Raw genomic sequence first — 15,580 nt, forward strand, 5'->3', positions numbered from 1 at the left:
TTAAAAGAGAAATCCAAACACAACTTGGAGTACATAAAATTTTTCGAATACAATTCAAAGATCCCGATTTTAATGATTTTGTTAACCTCAGTTCAAGTTCAGACATACAGGACAGAGCCACACTTAAGGTGATTCAGTTGCCTTCATCTACAAGTAGCTCTTCTGCTCCATCTGTGCCAGAAGTAATTGAGACATCTTCGGGCTCATCCTGTGACACAGACATCATTTCATCTTCACATTCATCTGCACCTTCCTCATCCTCACATTCATCTGCACAATCAACTCCAGAATCTCTGTGTTGTGTTAGAAATAAGGTATGGCCTCAAAGTTTTCCAATACCACAGTTTAGTTTTGATGCTGAGATGCAACTGCAAAAAGCTCAGCTGGCTTATCAAACGGATGGTACTCTTCTCAGCCCCAATACCAAGCTAAAGTCTGACATTTTGGATGCTTTAGCTTCAGAAATAATAAAGTACAAGGCATACCCCTCAACTGCAGATCTTGATGATGTAGCTGCTGCTTTGGTACAGAAGTTCCCTTGCCTCAAAGAAAAAGGCTCTGCAAGTGGCTACTATGGCTGGAAAATAAGTTTAAAATACAAAATACAAGATGTTTTCGAACAAAATTGAGGAACATAGGATGTTCTGAGCTAAACATCAACTCACACAAGCGAAAAGGATCAGTGGGAAGTCCTAACCAAGTGAAGAAACCTAAAAAAGCTGAGGTAAACTATTGTCCGGATTACCCACTGGGAGAAACAAAAGAAACACTTGAATATCAAAGAATTGCACTACAATCTGAGGTGACTAAAAGAAACAATGAGCAGGTTATCAGGGGGCTGATGGACAGAACTTTTTCGCTTAGAAGACATGAGGTGGTTGAAGATTTGCCTGGCATTGGTGAATTTAAGAATAGATGGCCAGCACTGTTTAATGAACGAGAAGTAAGTCTTTGTAATGTCTTGCTGTAAATACTTAGATGGTGGTTGTAATTTTGAATTATGAATGATTATTCACATTTAATTGGTTTGTTCATTTGTGGTAATTTTGTATGTGATCTGTAAGTGTTGGTAAAGACATACCCTAAGTGTTGTTGTATTATAATACTTGTAAGGAATGTCACGCATATCACTAACTATTTTGATTTGTTCTTTTAAAACTGTATTAGGTTTCTGCAGAATTCAGTAGGATTACAACAATCCCTTTGGTGTCCAAATTCATGGGTCAGCTCGATCATTTCTCAACTCAGCTTATCAGTGTTTTCAGAAAGAAAGGAGGGAGCAGCAGGACAGAAGATCAACAACATCATGTCAGTTTTGGATCAAGTACCTAGATAGCACACGTACGTCTCAGATACGTATCTGCGAGGTAATCACTCAGACTTCCATTCCGTCTGGAAAACGTATTATAAAGGTCGTTTGCCCATATGAATTACGTATCTGAGACGTACGAGCCCAGCCGTTTTGAAGACGCTTTTAAGATCTTTTCAAGACGCTTGATATTTAGAATGATGGTTAGCAGATGTATCTAAGATATTTCCAAGATGTTTCTTAGATCTTTAAAAGATCTTTATAAGAGCTTTATTCGAGCTCTTTCTAAGATGTTTCTGAGAGCTTTAAAAGACGATTAAAAGATCATTAAAAATAAATTGCTCTAAACTACATCTTCTACACAGTTATACACAAATATTATTACAAAATATCATTTACAACAATTAAAACAGTATTTTCAATAAAAAAGGCAGTTGATTGCGTAAAATTTATTAAAATTAGACAAAGGAAAACATGCATATTTACACGATCTTATGCAAAAAAGCAACGTTTTTCTCTAACATACAAAGAAACACAACATCTTTAAAATAATCAAATGCTTCCTCGGGCAAAGAACATCTTGGATGGATTTTCTGTGTCTCCTTCAGTGGTAGACGGACTTCATCTGCAGCTGCATTCTAAAAGAAACCATAACAAAAAAAGAGGAAAAATTAATTTTACAAACTATGTCATATGTTTTATTTGTTTCCTCAATATAACTCTGATTAGGATGTCAAACAAAGATAAAATCATCCTAAAGTGTATTTATCGTTATATATCGTGTATATTATTAATATGAGCGTCTTTGCGTTAAATTCGTGCTTCACCACGCCATGCACTTTATCGACGTCGCACTGCAAAAGAAGAAGGGCAAGAAAGAAACCTGTCCTTTGTCTGCCGATTTAGGGAACATTTGTTTAAGGTATGTAGTAATAATACATTTTAATAATGCTGAGTGTGGGATCAGTTAACTAGAAATTTCGTTGATAATAAGCAATGTATGTACAGTAACTACACGTATGTACAGTAAGTTCACGTTAGATATTTTATGCACGTGTCTGTGGTTATTTTAGGTTGTTGATAGTTAATTTCACTTATAGTTTGAGCCTCGTGTAAATTTCTTAAAAAGCTGTAATTATTTTGTAACACTCCTGGAATACTTTTAAATCACGGAGTGTACAAACTTATAATAAAGGGGAAGAATGCTCACCTTTAAGACAATAAACTATGAAAGCAGAATATAAAGACACAGACACCAATACCATTTAACTTGCCCAAGTGTATTATACAAAAATAATCAGATATATACAATAACTAAATATATACAAGATAAACAACGATTTCCAAATAATACCGTAATAGTGTATGTGCGTGCGTGCGTGAAAGTCTCAAGTTCAAAATATTTACAAGAACGGATCAGTCCAACCGGTGAAGATCGCAATCGGCAGCATAATCCATAAAAAAGGTGAGTGTGTAAAGGTGTCTTCCCAGGTGAATAATCCCATAAAAACGATATATTCCTCAGGGAAGGATAATCCTTACAATGACAGCTATATTCTAGAATATAACGGCGATCACCTATCATCCAATACCACGCGGGCGTGCACGCCGGAACCGGCGCCAGCTATGGCCAATCCGGACGTCCACCGGCAATCTCACCCGTGCCGTGAGATCGCCATGCAAACTCTCGCGACAGCGAGAGACGGGACAAGCACAAACAGACGGGACAAAAGCCAGTACAGCTGGAGATAATAAAGACATATAACAATACGTTAACATTCACAGCGTATAAATAGCCCTCTCCATATGTGGCTACGCTACATAGACCCCTCCCCCAGCCAACGGCGTCTGAGGAGAACGACCGTACCAGCGTTTCAGGTTTACCACATTATAATTTTCAGTTTTAAGTGGATTGCCCCAACCAACAGTGTAATTTATTGGCCCCGTTTTTTTAATTACTTTAGCTGGACCCTCCCACTTGGGCGCTAGCTTAGCAGAGAATTTGTTAGCAGCAGAGGAAAGAGGGTGAGTTCTTATCCAGACCAGATCGCCCGGCTGAAACTGCGCATCTTTCCGTCGGGTATTATAGTATCTGGCTTGTCTGGATGTATGAATGGCCACTCGTTTTTTTACTTCCTCTGCCATGAGGTTTTGCCTTTCGATCAGGTTATACGAGGCTTGGTCAGGAGCAGTGTTGGGTGTAACTAGTTACTAAGTAATTAGTTACTGTAATTTAATTACTTTTTCCCTTGTAAAAAAGTAAAGTAAGGGATTACTCTTATTTTTCTTGTAATCTAATTACAGTTACTTCTGATGTAACTAAATACTGTGTATGGACTCTAAAACAATTATGTATACTATAATACAATAGTGGATTTAACATAGTTTAAGTTTACAATTCTCACTATTAACTGGTTGATTATTAGCATTAATATTAATGAGATGCTGGCAGTTATTAATACTTAAAAGCACATATTAATGCCTAATTCTGCAAAATCTTATTCTACTTCCTTAACCCTCCCCATTTCTACCAATACTTAAAATTAACAACTTCTTTAGTATTAATAAGCAGTTGGAGTATATTGAGGCAAAAGTAGTTAATAGTTAGTTAATAGAGAGAATTGGACCCTAAAATGGGACCAGAATAATTGATGTACTTTTATAAACTCAGCAAAAAAAGAAACGCCCCCTGACTTTCAACTGTTTTACTTTCAGTAAACTTAATGTGTATAAATATTTGTATGAACACTAAAAGAGTCAACACCATAAGACATAAACTAAAAATGTTTCACAGACATGTGACCAACAGAAATTGAATAATGTGTCCCTGAATGAAGGGAGGCTCAAAATCAAAAGTACCAGTCAGTATCTGGTGTGGCTTGAAGTACTGCAGTGCATCTCCTCCTTATGGACTGGACCAGATTTGTCAGTTCCTGCTGTGAGATGTTACCCCACTCTTCCACCAAGACCCTTGCAAGTTCCTGGACATTTCTGGGGGGAATGGCCCTGCGATCCAACAGGTCCCAGACCTGCTCAATGGGATTGAGATCCGGGCTCTTCGCTGGCCATGGCAGAACACTGACATTGCTGTCATGCACAGAACGAGCAGTATGGCTGGTGGCATTGTCCTGCTGGAGGATCATGTCCGGATGAGCACGCATAAAGGGTACCACATGAGGGAGAGGATGTCTTCCTGTACCGCAAGTCATTGAAATTGCCTGCAATGACAACAAGCTCAGTCCGATGGTGATGTGATATACCGCCCCAGACCTTGACGGACCCCCCACCTCCAAATCGATCCCGCTCCAGGGTACAGGCCTCGGTGTAACGCTCATTCCTTTGATGATAAACACGAATCCGTCCATCATCCCTGGTGAGACAAAACCGTGACTGATCAGTGAAGAGCACTTTTTGCCACTCCTGTCTGGTCCAGCGGAGGTGGGTTTGTGCCCATAGGCGGCGTTGTTGCTGGTGATGTCTGGTAAGGATCTGCCTTACAACAGGCCTACAAGCCCTCAGTCCAGCATCTCTCAGCCTATTGCTGACAGTCTGAGCACTGATGGAGGGATTGTGTGTTCCTGGTGTGACTCTGGCAATTGTTGGGCCATCCTGTACCTGTCACGCAGGTGTGATATTCGGATGTACCAATCCTGTGCAGGTGTTGTTACACATGGTCTTCCACTGCGAGGATGATCAGCTGTCCTTCCTGTCTCCCTGTAGCGCTGTCTTAGGCGTCTCACAGTGCGGACATGGCAATTTATTGCCTTAGCCACATCAGCAGTATCATGCCTCCCTCCAGCATGCCTAATGCACATTCACGCAGATGAGCAGGGACCCTGGGCATCTTTCTTTGGGTGTTTTTCACAGTCGGTAAACAAGTCTCTTTAGTGTCCTGCGTTTTTAGAACTGTGACATTAAATGCCTACTCTCTGTAAGCTGTTAAGGTCTTTACAACCATTCCACAGGTGCATGTTAATTAAATGATTACTGTTAATTGCACATGCATGGAAAACAAAGTTTAAACCCTTTACAATGAAGATCTGTAAAGTTATTTGGATTTTTACAACATTATCGTTGAAATACACAGTCTTGAAAAAGGGACGTTTCTTTTTTTGCTGAGTTTATATTATTTCTACGAGTCATTTCAAGCCTATCCTTGTATCATGCACTAAATAGGATTTAGAAAGTAATTAGTAATAAGTAATTAAATACTTTTTGGAGAGAGTAATTTGTAAAGTAATCTAATTACATGATTGAAGATGTAATTAGTAACTAGTAATTAATTACTTTTTTTGAGTAACTTACCCAACACTGGTCAGGAGCAGGTGGGCGGTGGATTGGACGCTCCAGCGGACCATATATCTGCCGGCCCAGCATGAGCTCTGCTGGTGTTTTTCCTGTGGTCTCTTGGTGGGCAGTGTTGATGGCGTATCGAAACTCAGGTAACCATTGATCCCAGGCTTGATGATGTTGTCCAACGTATGATGCAATCATAGTTTTCAATGTCCTGTTAATTCTTTCGGTTAAATTTGTTTGTGGGTGATAGCTGGTTGTGAGTTTTTGTGTAGTTCCCCAGGTTTTGCAGAGCTCTGACAACACGCTGGAGGTGAATTGGGCACCCCTGTCGGAAATGAGGTATTTTGGAACCCCCCATCGGGTGAATATGTCTTCCCTGAGAATTTTCACAACTCTTTGTGTTTTGCTGTCTCGGAGAGGGTACAATTCAACCCATTTTGAATAATAATCCACCACAACCAGAAGGTAAGCATTTTGTCTTTTGCTTAGTGGAAAGGGACCCATGAAATCCATGCCCAGTGTGTGTCCTGGCTCCGTGACCTGGGTATGTTGTAGAAAACCACTGGGTTTGGTGTTGTCTGGCTTGTACTTCTGACCTACCTCACACTCTTTGACATACTGCCATACATCCTTTCGGACAGTCGGCCACCACACCACCTCCAACAACCTCAGCAGAGTTTTTAGCCTCCCCAGATGTCCACCCAGAGGGTTGTCATGGTAATAATGGAGAAAATCTGATGTAAGGGATTGTGGTAATACCAACTGAAACTTTTCTCCGTTGTTCTTTAAAGGTATCCGGCGATACAACACCCCCTGGTGATCCTCGAAGGAAATCTGTTGGTCTTGGACTTTTCGGTCTTTATGAACTGACTGCAGGTGAGCGATAGTGCTGTCTGTGCTCTGAGCTAGGGCTATTTCATCGAGGCTGTGTGGCAAGACTGAAGAACATTTGGAAGTGTTTATGATTAAACAAGCAGCTTCCATCTTTTCCTTCTCATGTGCTCTAGATAATGCATCTGGACCCAGATTGAGACAGCCCTTCCTATGATGAACATGGAAGTCGAACTGTTGGAGCCGCAGGGTCCACCGTGTCAGTCGTGAGGAAGTTTTGGGGCAGTTGAATGCCCAGGCCAATGCTGCATGATCTGTGTAGATGTCGAAGTGCCTCCCTTCCAGGTAATGCCTCCATTTTTCCACCGCCCAGACCACCGCTAGACACTCCTTTTCAGAGGTTGAGTAGTTTAATTCGGCTCCTCTTAAGGTCCGTGATGCAAAAGCTACCACTTTTTCTCCCTCAGATGTTTGCTGGCTGAGTATAGCTCCCAAGCCTACATCACTGGCATCGGTGTGCACCTGAAACGGCAGGTTAAGGTCAGGCTGCACCAATACAGGTGGGTGTTGTAATGCCTCTTTGACTTCGTCCATGCTTGCCTGACATTCTGGGGTCCACTCCCACTTCACCCCCTTCTTTTTTAGGTGGTTCAAAGGAGCGGTGATGTCAGCGAAGTATGCGATGAACTTGTAATACCAGCCTGCCAATCCCAGGAACCGCTGCAGAGCTTTGAGGTCATTGGGTGGAGGAAAGTCAGCGATAGCTTTGGTCTTCTCCGGGTCCACCTCTACTCCTTTCTCAGTGACGATATGCCCCAAGAATTTCAGCTGTCGCTTGAAGAAATGGCACTTCTTCATGTTGAGGGAGAGATTAGCCTCGGTAAGACGGTGAAATATAGCATTTAAGTGTTGTACATGTTGCTCCAGAGATGATGAGTATATGATTATGTCGTCGATATAGACGAAACAGAATTTCCCTCTCAGCTCGGCCAAGACTCTCTCCATCAGCCTTTGGAAAGTAGCCGCGGCGTTCCGAAGACCAAATGGTAAGGACAAGAAATGGTATAGTCCTTTGGTTGTAATAAAGGCCGTCTTCTCCTTGCTTGCTTCCTCCATTTCCACCTGCCAGTATCCTGACTGCAAATCCAATGTGCTAAACCATGAGGCGCCTTCCATGGATTCGAGGATGTCGTGGATGAGTGGCATTGGATATGCATCAGGTATGGTCTTGCTGTTAAGTCTCCTGTAGTCCACACAGAACCTGTAGGAGCCATCTGGCTTGGGGACGAGTACGACTGGAGATGACCAGGGAGAGAAAGATGGCTCGATGATGTGGTCTTTGAGCATCTGGTCCACCTGCGCTTCAATAATCTCCTTCTTGAAGGGTGAGACTCTGTATGCCCTTGACTTCAGTGGTATTTCGTCTGTTAAGGAGATTTTATGTTGGATGATAGATGTTTTTCCCAGGATACTAGATGTGGTGTTGGGCCAGGTAGTGACAAGCCTCTGCAGTTCCTCCATATTGTCCGTATCGCATCCTGACGAGATGGTTGGAGGCAACGGGTTTAATGATGTGGGAGGTAAAGCGTAATATAGTGTTAAGGAAACAGTTGGTCTAGTATGAAGAGCAGTGGGTGATCCTAGAGGGATATCAGAAGAGAGAAAGGGATGGTAGTTATACCCGCTCTCTGTCCTCAGGCCGTATCGGTTCAGTCCCACTTCTAATATGGCTCCTGTGGTGGCAAGGAAATCCAGTCCAGCTATGAGCGGAAAGGCGAGGTGTGAATCCTTCATAATATAGGTATCCAGCGTGCACTCTTTACCATGCCACCTATAACTGATTCTCCTCTGATCCATAGCCTGGTGTATCTTGCCATATGCCATGATGAAGCGCTGTGGGGAGTAAGATCTGCTTACAAGGGTCTCACCACCTAGCTGTTTCCATACCTTTTCTTGCAACAGAGTATAAGTGCTTCCTGTATCCAACACTGCTTTCACCTCTTTCCCATTTATTCGTACAGGTATCAGAAGCAAGGATGTGACAGCCTGGGGAAGTGCTATGGAGACACCAGCCAGGTTTTTGGCATTACCACGTTCTTGTTTTCGGTTGCCTTTCTCTTTCTGTCCTCCAACTTTCTGCCAGTATTCCCTTGTTCCTAGGCAGTCCTTCTCCACCATTGACCCTACCTTCACCAGTTGTTCCACTGTGTTCACCGTCCCTCTTAGGCAGCCCGCTACCCTGGGGTTGACATTATTGAGGATGCGGCTCACCAACCCCTCCTCCGAGATGTCAGGCTTCCACTTCAGGCAGAGCGCACGGTAGTCATAGGCGAAGTCTCTCAGGCGTTGGTGTGGCTGCTGTACCAGAGACCGTAGCTTGTCTTCCACTTCTGTAAGGTAGTCGTCTGGAAGGAAAGCAGTCATAAATGCCTCTTTGAAAGACTCCCAGTCCGTTACCTTTGCTTTTTCTGCCTTCCACCAGCTCTGAGCAGGTCCATGCAGCACAGAACTTAGAGTGCCTACGAGTTCGACTCCGGTGAGGGGCCTGATCTCCAAAAAGTTCTCACACTGTTCAATGAAATTGAGCACGTCCGCTGTATCACTGGCGTCCCCAAAGGTGGGAAACTCTAAGCGGATGGGAGGTCGAGCACAGAAGGATGATGGGCCTGCTGCCGCTGAAGAAGTGCCTGTAGTGAAACCAACTGCATTGTTAATGGGTGTAGGGGGAAATATGTTGGCTCTGGTGTAAACAGGGGTTTTCATCTGAGGGATGGATGTGACATGAGAGGTGGCTGGAGTGAATGCTTGCAATCTGGTGAGGGTGGGAGTACTTGTGAGTCGAAGTTTTTTCATTTGACTTTCCCACTTAGCATCTCTCCTAAGGAAACAGTCCGTAACTGCTTTTTCCAGCCTCTCCAGGGACTTCTGGAAGTAATCTGCCAAACCCTCTAAGCTAGCGTCCACCGCCTCCCTTAAACTAGTTTCCCTTTTTATTGTACTGTCAATAGACTGTTTAAAGTCATGATTTAACGACTGTACCTGTGTGCTAAGGGCCAATAAATCCACCTTAACTTGTTCAATATCTGTTTGCATTGTTTGTACCACATTGATATTTAACACCCCACCATCATCATTATCATCATCATCAGAAATGTACAGTGAACTTAACATTGAAGTAATTTCACCAGTTGGATTGCGTCTGGTTACAAATGGGCCTGCAGTAAAATCTGCATCGGTAACATTACTGGTTGATTGCTGAACATCATTATCAGTATTTACATTTGCACTATCCATATTAACAAAATCAGTGGGCATAACGGTGTCTGCAATCTCTGCATCCATATTAAACTGTTAATATAAATCAAAAATACAATAGACAGAGCGTTCCCCGTACGGGCCACCAATATATAACACTCCTGGAATACTTTTAAATCACGGAGTGTACAAACTTATAATAAAGGGGAAGAATGCTCACCTTTAAGACAATAAACTATGAAAGCAGAATCTAAAGACACAGACACCAATACCATTTAACTTGCCCAAGTGTATTATAAAAATAATCAGATATATACAATAACTAAATATATACAAGATAAACAACGATTTCCAAATAATACCGTAATAGTGTATGTGCGTGCGTGCGTGAAAGTCTCAAGTTCAAAATATTTACAAGAACGGATCAGTCCAACCGGTGAAGATCGCAATCGGCAGCATAATCCATAAAAAAGGTGAGTGTGTAAAGGTGTCTTCCCAGGTGAATTATCCCATAAAAACGATATATTCCTCAGGGAAGGATAATCCTTACAATGACAGCTATATTCCAGAGTATAACGGCGATCGCCTATCATCCAATACCACGCTGTCCTGCACGCCGGAACCGGCGCCATATATGGCCAATCCGGAAGTCAACCGGCAATCTCACCCGTGACGTGAGATCGCCATGCAAACTCTCGCGACGGCGAGAGAAGGGACAAACACAAACAGAAGGGACAAAAAACAGTACAGCTGGAGATAATAAAGACATATAACAATACGCTAACATTCACAGCGTATAAATAGCCCTCTCCATATGTGGCTACGCTACAATTTTATAAAACATTATGTTTGCTGTCAAGACTGATATTTATTTATATATATTTATTGACGTTGATATGTAAACTTAACCTACTCAGTTGTACTTGACTAATGCAATAATGACAGGTCCACCAGTTTAGTTTAAAGAGCCAGTAAGATGACAATTTTAAGCGTCCTATCACTGTTTATAAGTTCCGTACGACAGGTTTAAATGCATGCAAGGTCAAAAAACACTGTAATTTTCTTAAAATATAAATTTTAAATTACCCCATTTCTCAGAGATCCCCAAACGATTCGTGTGAAGCCATTCAACGACTCAGCCTGCCTAAACCCCACCTTTCAGTAGCCTACTCTGCTCTGATTGGTCAACTGACAGAGTGTCTTTGCACACAATGCACAGATCACAGATCAGTCTCACAGACCACAGATCGGTGGCACAGACCAACAACAGTGCAACATGTATTGACCTCGTGCTAACATGATTTACTGAGAAGACATTGTCAACATCAATACACATCATTCATCATTAATCCAAGCAATAAAAACGATGATTGAAACTAACATTTTACACTCATTTAAGCATTTATCTAAACTAACCGGGTCATAGCAAAACCGTAAATAAGCATGCATTAGCCGTTTGCTAACGTGACTCTCTGACAGTAAAAGAACAGTTTAAACACACAACATCATTCATCATTAACCCAAACAATACAAACGACGATTGAAACTAACAATTTTACACTAATTTAAGCATTTATCTAAACTAACCAGGTCATAGCAAAACCGTAAATAAGCATGCATTAGCCGTTTGCTAACGTAACTCTCTGACAGTAAACCAACAGTTTAAACGCACAACATCATTCATCATTAATCCAAACAATACAAACGACGATTGAAACTAACAATTTTACACTCATTTAAGCATTTATCTAAACTAACCGGGTCATAGCAAAACCGTAAATAAGCATGCGTTAGCTGTTTGCTAACGTTACTCTCTGACAGTAAATTAACATTTTAAACACACAACATCATTCATCATTAATCCAAACAATACAAACGACGATTGAAACTAACAATTTTACACTCATTTAAGCATTTATCTAAACTAACCGGGTCATAGCAAAACTGCTTGCTATCGTGGCTCTGACAGTATATAAGTTAGAGTTTAAACAACGATATCATTCAACATTAATCCAAGCAATAAAACCACTATAGACATTTTACACTCATTTAAGCAAGTATGTAGCTATAATCATACTTACAGGTTGTGGTTAGGAGACGCATGTTGTTCCAAATAAAGTGGGTACTGAACCATCTTTCATTGCCAAACGTCTAAATCCCTCCGTAAAAAATTTATTTTAACCACTGATTCTTCACAGCCAGACACGTTTAGAATATCCCTCCTTGAAAAAGTCTCCTTTGGTAGTGAAAACAACACAAGCTGAAAACACAGCGTGAGCTGATGTTTACACTCACACACACTAGCTAGCTGTGGGCGAGTCATAGTTTTCGTTTCTCCCGGGCAAGGCTGTAGGCGGAGATTAGTATCTCGTGTGACGTGGATAAGTTCGTGTGACGTGGATAATATCAGGAAGAAGACTCACTCCCTATAACGACTCGTTTCAGTGATTCAGAGTCGACTCCCTGCTTTAGAAGCCAATAACTTTATTAATCGTGCACATTTTGGTTCAACTACTTTACACGTTGTTTACATTGATGGACAGCTACATGACACACTGCAATAAAGGTTAGTTTCGATTTTGGATCTGTGTGGCTCTTTAAGTATATTGTAAAACATTTGAACATAACAACATTTGGACATAACATACACACATTGAACATGCATACCTCGCTTGTGTTTCTGCCTGCATCAATTTAGTTGTATAGCTGCATTGCTGGTTAACACCTTTGAGCAGATTCTCCATGTTCTTCTGTTATGTGTAGCTGCTCACCTTAAACAGATACAGTACATTGAAGTAATGTTTAAAACAAATTAAGCCCTATAATATTGTTTATGTTTACAATAATTGGTGAAAAGTTTGACGGATAGGTTCTTACCATTCTCTATATAAGCCCCTCTGTTAACTTTTGTTCGAGCTTGTCTAGATCTTTTATCAGTCTAGAAAGATGTTGGAGAAAAGACATCATCCTCTTCTATACTCTCCATCTGTAATTGGGCTAACAACTGGACCAGTGAATGCAGGTGACTCCAAGATTGTCTCGTTTACAGCTGCAATATCAAAAATTAATTGAATTGAGGCTTTTTATATACATTTAGTATTTTTTATTAAAATTCATAATGAGCATATGTGTACATTGATTTAAAACAGTACTCAAGACTGTAGATTTACTGTGAGGTTTTGAATGTTGGACGGATTATCAGACCTGCATCTGCCTCAGACATGTTGATGTTTAGCTGATGATGATTTTAAATAAAAAAAATTTAGGTAACTTACTCTCCATTCGACCTTGCAGGTCACACCATAGTCTCAAGAGTGAAAAAGAGTGCTCTATGGATTGAACAGAAAAGGTAGTATTACACAGTGTTATGTTGTATTTAAATGCCATGAACAATGCGTTTGTTTTCTTCCTAATTATGTCAACAAATGCTCTTTTACCTTGCATGGTACTTTAGGTGAATCAAAACTCCAACCATCTGTATTAGGGTCTGGATGGATAAAGGATGCCCACTGGAGCTGGAAATGATGGATCAGGTCATTTTCATTTGTCACATTTACAAAGAAGCACACTCTAAGGCTTGCGTTACCCTGTCTGTGGCAAATACACTAGACAAAAGTATTGGGAGGCCTCATTCTAATAAACATGTTTATTTATTCCAGTATTTCCAATCAAAACAAATATAAATGCTATCCCATATAATACCACTACAAAGAGTTTTGTTTTGATTTTTGTTGCAACAGTTTTGTAAGTGCCTTTTTCTGTTCCGAAATGACTACAGCTTCTTGTACAAGTCATTGATAGGTTTAGGTGATAAGTTTTGGGCTAAAAACATTAAAGTTAAGTTAAGGTCTGGGCTTTATTCAGACCAGTCAAAGTTCTTCCACACCAGACTGAATCACTCATTTTCTTTTTGAACCTTACTTTGTTTGTAGGGTCATTAAGTTGGTATTGAAAAGGGCCCTGCCAAAACTTTTGCTATAAATTTAGCATCAAAGTTTTTTCTAGAATATCATATGCTGTAGCATTAAGATTTGTGCTTATGGAAATAAGTAAAGTATTTAAACCTGATCTGCACCCACTGGAGCTGTAAATGGTGGAGCAGGTAAGTTTCACAAGTAAACAAACTCAAATCCTATTCAGACCATTCATGATTCCAGCAATAACCAAGTTTTTTCGTAACAATAAGACTGCATTTACATTGCAAATCTTAATGCACAGATCATATTTTTTTGACTATATTTATTTTTTGTTCTGCTCTTTTTATATTTACATAAGACACTATTCATATCTGATATCGGTGTTACAATATTTTGCAAAACTACGGTTAATATGAGTGTCATGATTTGCACTTGAGTTTTGTATCGACAGGGTCACTGCCAATTTAGGCATGTTTTAATTATGACCCTTAAACAATTGTATATGTACTTCGATAAAAGTTTTTGCAATCATGGAAACATAAGTGAATCGCAGACAGCATTCTTCTTTTACGAATGTAAAATGGCTGGAGTAGTGATGTCACTAGCTAGATTAATTTTCATTTGACCTCCCCCACAGAAAGACACAGCACATCATTATATCGTTGGCTCCGCCCACTGGTGTTCAGTCTAAAGTAGTAGTTGTTGACAATTATAAAGTTGTAATAACAGTAAGATTGTGATGTCAGACAAACATTGTGCTGTTGCTGGCTGTGGGAAATTAGTGTCTTTGTAAGGGTCGCAAATAGTTTCAAAATATTGCCCCCCTACCATGAACTAAACTGTACTGTCGCAGAGACCAAGTGTAGTAGGGTACGTAGCGCTCACACTAGTCACACCAAACTTTGGAGGTAAAACATACTTTGGTATGATACAGTATGCATAGTGTGAGTACCCCATAATTTTACTGTAAACCATGCCGCTCCTTAGAGCTTATTTCTATGTATATTTAAAACATTCTTCATTCTCTTGTGATTATTTTTGCAGGTTTCTGAATTGATGTCAGATGCAAAGCAGAAGCTTATTTTCTTCCAGTTTGGCTTCATTGTGGAAAAATGCTGGAAACTAAAATGCAGGTGACATTCTTTTGTTTATTGAAGCTATGACAAATAATTTGTCTGTTTAGTTAATGTTTTATACAGTGTAACTGTTCCTAAACATTGTTCCTCGAGGTCCTCTGCTATTCACATTTCGTATGTCTTCCTTATTTAACACACCTTAATCAAATCATCAGCTCAATATTAGACATCTTCATGAACTGAACTGAGGCTGTGTCCAAATGTTCACACTTGTTGTGTTTGCACTAGACTACTTACATGACGGGTTTTTTTGTATTTGGCTTAAGTATTCTAGTGGGCGTGAAGATCCCAAGCGTGCATGTAGAATTATTCATCCGATGGGACACACTTAGCAAATTTCAATCCAGGTAGTGCCAGCAATTTGCACCAAAACGTATTTGTGTTTTATTTACTACTTTAAATTTATATTTAACATTTATAAGTTTTTCTGTAAATAAAAACACTCTGAAATGAACATTTGCTAATATCAAACTTTTAGATGCAGAATTCTTTGCTCCTGTAAAAAAGCTCTTTGTTTTGAGTATGTAGCTTTATCAAAGTGTATTATTTATTTAGTAGTCCCTAAATAAATGACACAATGTTGCAGTTGCAGATGTTTCACAAAATACTTAACAATAATGCAGTGAACACCATAGAAATGTTAACATACAATTAAAAGTATCATGCTTTACATCCAGAACATGATGCACGATGGGATGCACAAAGTGATATTTGGACGCAGCCTCAGTCTGTCAGATCAAAGAGACATACAGAATGCACAGAGCAGTGGGACTCCATGAACAGAGTTGAGAACCACTGCTGTAACTCATTATGCTTACCTGACTCATGCAGAATTC

The 15,580-nt window shown here is 40.3% G+C and overlaps 2 long non-coding RNA genes and 1 pseudogene across 3 annotated transcripts; 1 reads left to right on the forward strand and 2 right to left on the reverse strand.

Annotated features, from left to right (window-relative positions):
• Window positions 1–1,743: 1,743 nt before the first annotated feature.
• Window positions 1,744–13,270, reverse strand: LOC141366041 (uncharacterized). The gene is made up of 4 exons (XR_012370989.1): window positions 13,129–13,270; window positions 12,967–13,020; window positions 12,359–12,740; window positions 1,744–1,947 (listed from the first exon to the last, which is right to left on the reverse strand). It is a non-coding gene; the product is annotated as an uncharacterized lncRNA (long non-coding RNA).
• LOC141366208 (uncharacterized) lies at window positions 3,988–5,258 on the reverse strand (annotated as a pseudogene).
• Window positions 13,271–13,758: 488 nt separating the features above from the next.
• On the forward strand, window positions 13,759–15,559 carry LOC141366043 (uncharacterized). 2 transcript variants are annotated; one of them, XR_012370990.1, is made up of 3 exons: window positions 13,759–13,793; window positions 14,653–14,741; window positions 15,422–15,559. It is a non-coding gene; the product is annotated as an uncharacterized lncRNA (long non-coding RNA). The 2 variants fall into 2 exon arrangements; XR_012370991.1 differs by lacking the exon at window positions 13,759–13,793 and adding an exon at window positions 14,443–14,516.
• Window positions 15,560–15,580: the final 21 nt, after the last annotated feature.

The sequence above is a fragment of the Misgurnus anguillicaudatus genome, chromosome 9 (genome assembly GCF_027580225.2).
Source record: "Misgurnus anguillicaudatus chromosome 9, ASM2758022v2, whole genome shotgun sequence".
Lineage (NCBI taxonomy): Eukaryota > Metazoa > Chordata > Actinopteri > Cypriniformes > Cobitidae > Misgurnus > Misgurnus anguillicaudatus.